The sequence below is a fragment of the Mastomys coucha genome, unplaced genomic scaffold (genome assembly GCF_008632895.1).
Source record: "Mastomys coucha isolate ucsf_1 unplaced genomic scaffold, UCSF_Mcou_1 pScaffold15, whole genome shotgun sequence".
In the NCBI taxonomy this organism is placed as follows: domain Eukaryota; kingdom Metazoa; phylum Chordata; class Mammalia; order Rodentia; family Muridae; genus Mastomys; species Mastomys coucha.
Genome location: NW_022196897.1, coordinates 117,914,031 through 117,924,069, shown reverse-complemented (window position 1 = coordinate 117,924,069; position 10,039 = coordinate 117,914,031). Strand labels below are relative to the sequence as shown.

At 39.6% G+C, this 10,039-nt stretch overlaps 1 pseudogene; it reads right to left on the bottom strand.

Moving 5' to 3' along the window:
* Window positions 1–582: 582 nt before the first annotated feature.
* Window positions 583–6,560, bottom strand: LOC116091796 (annotated as a pseudogene).
* Window positions 6,561–10,039: the final 3,479 nt, after the last annotated feature.

The window sequence follows — 10,039 nt, the reverse complement described above, 5'->3', positions numbered from 1 at the left end:
AAGATAACTGCAATTTAAAATATTGTGTTTGTCTTAGTTAGGGTTTTACTGCTGTGAATAGACACCATGACCAATGCAAGTCTTATAAGAACAACATTTAATTAGGGCTACTTGCAGGTTCATAGGTTTAGTCCATTATCATCGAGGTGGGAGCATGGCAGCATCCAGGCAGGCATGGTGCAGGAGGAGCTGAGAGTTCTACATCTTCATCTGAAGGCTACTAGCAGAAGACTAACTTCCAGGCAGGGAGGACTAGGGTGTTAAAGCCCACTCCCACAGTGACACACCTACTCCAACAAGGTCACATCTACTCCAACAAGGCCACACCTCCAAAGAGAACAGGGATAAACTCCTCATTGAAGAGAACATAATCAAATAGCTGAATGCAATAAGAATGACCATTCAATAAAGAGAAAACAGTGAAGAAAATCAAAACTGAAACAAGGCTGTATATCAAAGACTCAGTAAACCAAATAAAAAAATTCAGTGGAACACCTCACCAATAGAATGGATCATGAGGAAGACAAAATGTTGGCACTTCAAGGCAAGGAAAAGGAATTGTATCAAAGAAAATACTTTTTATTTTTTTAGTTTATCTGCATTTATTTTATGCTGAATTTATTCCCATGCCATGAGTTTTTGTTTCTTCAGTTTCTTCTGGGATATCTTTTTCTTCTGTGCAACCTCCTCTTCTGGCTTTGGAACAATCTGCTCCTTCTCAGTGAGGATCATCTCCATGCGGCAGGGGGAGCCCATGGATGGGTTAATCTGGCCATGAGCTCTGTAGGCTCATCAGCGCATCCTAGGTGCCTTGTTCATTTGGATGTGTTCAATGACTAGAGAATCTACGTCTAAACCCTTAAGTTCAGCATTACTCTCTGTATTTTTAAGCATGTGCAGCAAAAACTCAACATTCTTTTTTGGCCACCGTCCCTGTGTCCAGCCCCACTGTTTGGCCTGGATGCACCTACCAACCCCACCATTATACCGCCGGAATGGCACACATTGCTTCTTTAAAGTGGCATCCTTCAGATACTTGGTAGCTTTGCAGCCTTGATGGCCTAGGCAGTTTCCCGGGTGTTCTTAAAGTGAACACAGAGGTTTGAACCTCTTGATTTGCATGATTTTGTGGGGTTTTCTGGGTCGAGAGACTAGCGACCCGTCTTCACAGGTCACCTCTGACTGCTTAGAGGAAGAGAAAGAAAATAATTTTTTTAAAGCCATGAACCAAACATATGAGATCTTTCAGAAACCATGAAAAGACCAAATCTTCGAATTATGTAGACACAGAAAAGAATTCTGTATTAAAAACATAGAAAATATTTTCAATAAAGTAAAAAAAAATTAAAATTCCAAATCTAGGATAAGAGGTGCCAGTCTAGTTATTACAGGCATATAGAATATCAAGTAGACAGATCATAAAAAAAACTCACATAATATTATAGTTAAAATATTAAAGATACAGAACAAAGAAAGTGTTTGGAAGGGGCAAGTAAGAAGGAACAAGTCATATATAAAGACAGATCCATCAAAACAACAGAAATTTTAAAAGACTTGGGAGTGAACTCTTTATGAGTCCTGACTTGCTTTTTGAGTCCTCTTTATGGATTCTGACTTAGAAACTTTAAAAAGGCTTGGAGAAATGTTTGTCAAGTTCTGAGAGAACTGAGATGCCAACTAGACTATTATACCTTGCAAAACTATCGATTACAAAAGGAAAAAAATATTCATGATTAAAGCAAGATAAAGGAATTTATGATGCCCAAACCAGCTATACAGAGACTACTGGCAGAAACAATTTGAACTAAACAGAAAGATATAAACATATCCAAGAGGCTACAGGGAATAAAACAGCATTGGGAGAACTAAGGAAAAAACAAAAACAAAACTACAAAGTCAACAAAATGACAGGAATTAATATATACCTTTCAGTAATAAATTACAGTATCAATGGTCCCAATTCCCCAATCAAAAGGCATAGGATAGCAGATTGGATTAGAAAACAGGATCCATCTACAGGGAATATTTCACCTTCAAAGACAGAAAAAGGTATTCTAAGAAAATAGAACCAGAAGACACCAAAAATATCACCAAAATATTCAAAATATTTTTCAAACCAACACTAATCAGAAGACATACAGAAGGTAATTTCATATATATCAAGGAAGCAACCAATCAATAGCACACTACAGTTCTAAACACATATACACCAAACTAAGGTGCACCCAATTTCATAAAACAAAAGACATAAGGCAAGCTTAATCCCAATGTATTAAAGGTAGATTACTTCAATACCCCACTCTCACCAATGGACAACTTATCTGAGAAAAAAATAGATGAGAAGTATTCGAGTTAAATAACATCAAAGATCAGAGAGTCCTAACAGTCATCTAAAACATATTATAGCTAGGAAGAGAGAGACACCCAAGCACCTGCCCTGGGGTCCCATGGTGGGTGCCACTTCAATGAGCAAATATGCGATGGAGCAATGGGAAAAAGGAAGTACATGGTGGAGAGGGATGGAAATGAAGACACAAGGGCAATGAGGAACAGGCAGATACCATGATCCTGCTATAGCTGAGGTCTGTGTCAATGCCCATAGCCCAAGTTATCACAAAAAGCAATGTGGACATCAATGATAGGGGCTGCCTGAGACCATGTTGTTGTGTGAGGGCCATGATGCTACTGGGAGACATACTTATCTGAGTAGCCTGCTCTACCACCTCAGCCTATAGTGACATCTGTGCCTATGCTGCCACTAGGAGGCCGTGTCTGGATCCGTACTCCTATAGCAGCAAGGTCTGTGTTGATGTCCAAGGCCTATGTTACCACCAAAGACCATGCAGATGTACCTGGTCTGGGCTGCTGCCTAGGGTTATGATGTTGATGTTTGAGTGCTGTGCTGAACTGACTCCTCCCCTTGCTTGCAGCAGGAGTGCTGGCCCACCCCTTGCCTGGGCAATATGAGAGAGCTGGATCTAGTGGCATTGGTGCAGGAGAGCTGGCCCTGATGGAATGAGTGTGGAAGAGTTGGTTCCAGACCTTGCCAGCTGTGACACTCGGGAGATCTGGCCCTGCCCCTCACTGGCTGCAGCATTCAGAAGACCAGGCCCTGCACCTTGCCTGTGCAGCTGGCCCTGGTGGTGTGGGCATAGAAGACCTGACCCTGGGGACAGGAAAGTAGTTAGGCTGGCCTGCCCCCTGTCTGGGCAAAGTGGGAGAGCCGGGCCTGGTGGCATTGTTCCAAGAAAGCTGGTGGGCTGACAAACTCAGCTTCCACCCAAGCCTAGGTCCAGGGCTCTGGGTTGGTCCACCACAACATCTACCCTATCTATAGACTGCTGGAGTGTATGAAGGGGAACTTTGCAGATCCAAAGTTGCAAGATCTCCATGACACAGAGCAACAACAAAATATTCTAGAGGAGTCCCAGTGGGCATCCAGTATTGATAGTATAGCAAAAGCCAGAGGCCTCTCAAACCAGACTAACCACTCATGCAATGAACATTTTTAAGTAAAGCTGTTTGGGCTAAAAGGTATACTGTGTGACACACTGTGACACAGTGCAACTTCCATGGTGAGATGGGTTTTTCTCTTCTCTTTATTCTTTTTTTCTTTTCCTTTTTCTTTTTTTGTTTTCTTTTGAGCAGGAAGTTACAGGGCAGAGAACAGATATGAAGGAATGGGGAAATGAGTAGGTTTGGGGTATTGATGTGAAATTCACAAAAATCATAAAAGGTTTTTTTAAAAATAATATTTTATCCAAAAATATATTCTTTTCAGTATCCCATAGATCATTCTTGAAAATAAATCACATATTGAGACACAAAGTAAGTCTTCACAAATATATAAAAATTGAAATATATTCTTGTAACCTATCTGACTACAATCAAATAAACCTAGAAACCAACAAGAGAAGTTATAGGAAATACACAAAATTATGGAGGTTAAGTGACACAGTGTTGAATGATGAATGAGTCATTGAAGAAATCAAGAAAGAAATTTTTTTAATTCTTAGAATTGAATGAAAATGAAACACAATATATCAGAATCTATGGGATACAATTAAGGAAGTCCTAAGAGGAAAGTTTAGAGATATAACTACCCACTTTAAAAAATCGGAAAGGTCAGGTATGGTGGCACACACCTTTAATCCCATCAGTCATAATGCAAAGGCAGGTGTATCTCTGTGAGTTCAAGGCCAGTCTGGACTGTATAACAAATTTCAGGCTTGGACTAAAATAGTGAGTCCCTATCTCAAAACAAAATGGAAAGAGAACAGAGGGCGCAGGAGAGCAAGAGAGAGAACAACTACAAACACCCTCATGATGTACTTAATGAAGAGTTTGAAAAAAAAAAAACAAGAACAAACCAAACCCAAATTATTTATTTAGGCAGGAATAAATAATTTAAAATGGAACAGAAAGTAATGAAATGGGAGCAAACAAAAGAGATTATAGTGACTCGGAGAAACCAAGAATCCATTCTTTGATGGGATAAATAAGATTGCCAAACTCTTAAACAAGTTAATCAAAACAAACAGAAAAAATACATAAATTAACAAAATTACAAAGGAAAAGGGAGAAATTACAGGTTACAATGAAATTCAGAAAGTCCTAAGAGTATACCTTTTAAAACCTGTATTTCACTGAGTCATAAAACCTGAAAGAAGTGGGTGAGTTTCTTGATTTCTCTGATCTACCAAAGTTAAGACAGGATGAGATCACTATTTTAAATAGACCTGTAACAAGGAAAGAGAAACAGTAATTTTAAAAAATGACTTCAAAGCCCAGTTGGAGTCACCAGTGAATATTTTTCAGTCTTCAAAGAACTAAACCAAAGTTTCTCAAGTTAGTCCATCGAGTAGAAAAATAAACTTTTGCCAGGCAGTAGTGGCACACATCTTTAATCCCAGCACTTGGGAGGCAAAGGCAGGCAGATTTCTGAGTTCAAGACCAGCCTGGTCTACAGAGCAAGTTCCAGGACAGCCAGGGCTATACAGAAAAACCCTGTCTCGAAAACAAAAACAAAAACAAAACAAACTTTTTTAAAAACAAAGCCAATATTACTCCATAACCAAAACTAGATAAAGATACAATAGAAAAGAAAACTTGATGAATATTTTCAATGAACATATACACAAACATTCTCAACTAAATACTTGGAAGCTGAATATAGAAACACATTTAAAAGGTCATTTATTACCATGATCAAGTTTGCTTGAGTCCAGTGATTCAAGTATGATTCAACATTGGCAAAGAGATAAATATCATATAAATGGGCTCAAAGAAAAGCATCATGTGATCATCTCTAGAAATGTAGGATTGGACCATTGGCAAAATACAACATCCCTTCATGATAAAAGCTCTGGGAAGAATAGGGATATAAGGAACATATTTGAGTTATTTTGAAAATAATAATGGCTATATATAACAAATCTATAGTCAACACCAAAATAAATGAACAAATATTGAAGTATTTCACAATTTCCTGTTCACATGCTAAAAATCTTATCTCAAGTAATTTTTAAAAAGATGAGGAAATAAAAGGAAATAGGAAAGGAAGAAGTATCCCTATTTGCAGATATGGTTCTAAAAAGAGATCCTAAAGACAACACCAGAAAAGTCCCACAACTGATGGACAAATCAGTTTTGATTTTCAACAAAGCAGAAGGATACAAAATCAATACACAAAAATCAGTAGTCCTTCCGTGTACCAATGACAAATATACTGAGAAAAAATCAGTGATATAACCCCCACACAATAGTCTAAAAAAGTCTTGGAATAAACCTAAGTAGGGACATAAAGATCTCCACAATGAAAACCTTAAAATAACAGAGAAAGAAATCAAGAAAGGCAGCAGAAAGTGGAAAAACACTGCTACCCATGCTCCCAGATTAGAACTAATATTTTGAAAATGAACATCTGACCAACATCAATTTGCAGATTCAGTACCATCCCATTAAAAATCTTTGTGCTTCTTCTTACAGAAATAGAAAAACAAATCTTAAAATTCACATGGAAACACAAAAGACCTAAACAGTCAAAAAGAACAGTGCTGGAGATATTGCCATGCCTAATTTCACTTTATACTACAGAAACATTGTAACAAAAACAGTGTGGTACTGTCACAAACCAAGCGAGTATATCAATGGAACAGAACAGGAAATCCAGATATACCACCATGTAACTAGAGTGCCCTGATGTTCTACAAAGATGTCAAAAGTAGACAGTTGAGATAAACATCATCAACAAACAGTACTTGGAGAACCTGATGTCTACATGTAGAAAAATGAAAACAGGGCCCTTTCTCTGCCACCCTGCACAAAAAATCAACTCTAAAATGGACCAAGCATCTCAAGACCTAAAATTCTGGACCTATTAATTTTATCAATTTGCTACATTGTAATTTACTACATACACTAAATATATAGACATAGGTGGGGCTTAAGGGACATCCTGGTGGTTAAGAGCACTTACTGCTCTCTTCCAGAGAGCCTAAGTTCACATTGAGCAGCTCACACTGGCCTGTAAGTCCATCACCAGAGACCTGAACATTCATGTTTACAGCTGCTGTGTTTCCACTAGGAAATGGAAACATTCCAGGTGTCCATCAACTTCTGAGTGGTTGATGAGGTGTAGGCATATGTATACAGTTGAATTCTACTCAGCTCTGAGCCGGAAGGAAATTCTGAAGGTTTCATGGAAATGGGTGGAATTAGAAAGTATTATACAGAGTAAGAAACCCTGAAGGCATCGTGAAGACAAACACTTTCTGTTCCCTCCTACACACACAAATGTTTAGATTTCTGTATTTAAGTAGAGGAGTCTGTAGGGGCCATGAAGGAAAAAGAGGAGCCATTGGAGGTGGAGGAGTGAAAAGTGTCTGAAGAGGGGATAGTAAACACATTTAATATGAGTGTAGAAATGAGTGCTAGAGTAGGGAATGATGCTAAGATGTTCTTGTTGACAATGATGATGTTGTTGCTGATGTTGCTGATGTTGTTGATGTTGTTGATGATGATGATGATGATGATGGTGATGATGATGATGATGGTTCTGGGATTAAAAGTACATATTACTATGATTTTTTAGAGTTAGGAATGTTTAAACAGGGTTGAAGACTATCTTAGTTAGGGTTTTACTGCTGTGAACAGACACCATAACCAAGACAACTCTTATAAAAACAACATTTAATTGGGGCTGGCTTACAGGTTCGGAGGTTCAGACCATTATCATCAGGGCAGGAGCATGGCAATGTTGAGTCAGGCATGGTGCAGGAGGAGCTGAGAGTTCTACATCTTCATCTGAAGGCTGTTAGCAGAATACTGGTTTCCTTGGAGCTAGGAGGAAGGTCTTAAAGCCCACACCCACAGTGGCACACCTACTCCCACAAGGCTACACCTTCTAATAGTGCCACTCCCTGAGCCGAGCATATACAAACCATCACAGGGACTGAGAGGTAGAGGAAAAATAGGAAAGGGGAATGGTTAACCAAACCCATGTATGAAAAAGCTATACAAGCTCTAGTACTTTCTAAGCCAACTAAAATGCATGTCGTTTGTTTTGTTTTGCTTTGGTTTTGACAGGGTCTCCCTGTGTATCCCTGGCTGGCCTGACCTCATTGTGGTAGACCTCTAACTCACAAATCCACCTTCCTCTGCCTCCTGAGTGCTGACATTAGCCTGGAATAGCATAATCTTTTAAGGGAGCTTTAGTGTGGGTACTCCACATGAATGGACAATCCTGCTCACATACATCAAATTTCTAACTAACATCCCAGTCTCATGTGCATGACTCTCCCCCATGAGTTTTGGCCAAGGAAGTGCCAGAGGCTCCCAATACAATGTAAGCTATTGCCACATCTCTTTATTGCCTTTCATAGTAGACAGTAAGACTTATTGCTGAAGGCACCATTAATCTGGAATCAAGACAAGGAGAAATTGGGCTATTGTGAAGCTGGAAGCTTCGTGTTCACTGGCTGGTGTTTAAACTGCCAAAAAGTGCTATGTAGGCAGTTGGGAGAGAAAAAATTATCAACAATCCCCACCCAGATTGGCCTCTGTGTGCTATAATACTGAACTGCCTGGCAAGATATACCAGCCAATATAGCCACGGCATGAATGTTCCAGAAATAACCAACCACTTCTTGGTTACATTTTATGCTTGCTGCATAGCCTAAACATGGCTGATACTGTAGACCCGATTAAAAGGCTACAGCTAGTCATAGGGAGGTCACAGGCCACATGGGGGAATACGCTACTTGTGTTTTTCTAAATAGGCATGTAGTAGACTACCTTCTAACTATTTATGTTTAAACTCATAGACTAGTGCTGCTCTCAACCTTGGTTGAAAAGTCTATTTCTGGCAGTGGGCAATCATCAAAGTAGGGATTCACAACTGAGTAAAGTTCTGGGGAAAGGTGACTATAGAGTGCTTATCTCTAAATGGGGCATCTATGCCACCCCCTCTGAAACCCCAGGAACATCTAGAGTAGGGCACAAAAGGACATGGAAGCTGGAGGATGATGAAGAGTGACTAAAGTGCTATTTTCTGGTATAGCGTGGCCATTACTGTCATAAACACAGCAGCTATGACCACTTGCACAACCTAGGAAAGAAAGAAGGCAGAAAGAAGGAAAAAAAGGAAGGGAGGGAGGGAGTGAAAGAAAGGAAAGATGGAAGGGAGGAAGGAAAGAAGGAAGGGGGAAGAGAGGGGTATGGGAGGGAGTAGAGGGTGAATGTGACTACAGTATATGGTAAACAACATGAAACTCAAAAATAAGCAATTGCAGCGCATTTTAAAGTATATATGGGCCATTTCTATTTCATCTTTGGAGAACTGCTCAGTTCATAGGCCCATCTACTGACTGGCAGTATGGTTTTAATTTGTTGCTTACTCTATAGTCAAACATCTAATTGACTGTTTTCTTTCCTGTATGGAAATTTTTTTAATTTCGTGTACGTAATCCTGTTTGCTGATTCTTGGTGCTAGTTCTTGTGCTATTAGGGTCTATTCAGAAAGTTCTTGGTCTGTACCAATTGCTGGTCACTGCTGTTGCTTTCCACCAGACCTACACGGTAAGACCCTATTGCTCAAGACTGATGGAAGAACGACAGGTCTGCTATGGAGTAACCAGTGCCCTCTGGTTGGATTTGTTATGGGATAACCAGTGTTCCTCTCACAAAGAGGAATCTGTGCCTGGTACCATAAATCTACTCAATGGGGGATCTCATAGACCCTAGTGTGGAAACCACTGCTCTTGTTTTGCTAAGTGGGAATGATATATTCATCAAACTGCTTTTAAATAACTCTCTTTATGCCTGTGGAATATTGCTTTGGCTAGAGAAGCCTCCATTTGTAGTCATCAGCTATGACCACAAAGGCTCAATAACTGATCTGAGTACAGAGAGTGTGTGATTGTTGAATGCACAGCCAAGCCATAAAGGGCACATTGATATGTCACCTACCCTGGAACATCAGAAGATGCTCCTGGAACATCACAGAAGAACAGAGGGAATAGAAGAGCCAGACAAAGGCAGGGAACATTGTAGGACACTGACTTCTGGGAATGGCATCCCTCTTGAGCTCTTGGACTCATAGCAGCTGCGATTCCTGTGTCTACAAACTTGTCTGTCAATATCTTGTCATGAACGGTGGGAGGGAACTTACAGGGCCGCAACCCTCCCAGAATATTTATACACTGTTAATGGTTGTTAGGGGAAAGAAGACATTTTCTTCAGAGGTGTAGCTGCTGTTAAAGTTGCCCATGCTTCTGTGAGCAAGCCTAATGAGCTTGCTCATTGTATGAAATGTATTCAGTAATAGATAGATAGATAGATAGATAGATAGATAGATAGATAGATAGATAGATAGATAGGATAGAAAGATAGATAGATAGATAGATAGATAGATAGATAGATAGATAGATAGATAGATAGATAGATAGATAGATAGATCCATAGATAAGATAAATGGATGGATGGATGGATGGATGGATGGATGGATGGATGGATGGGTGGGTGGGTGGATGGGTGGGTG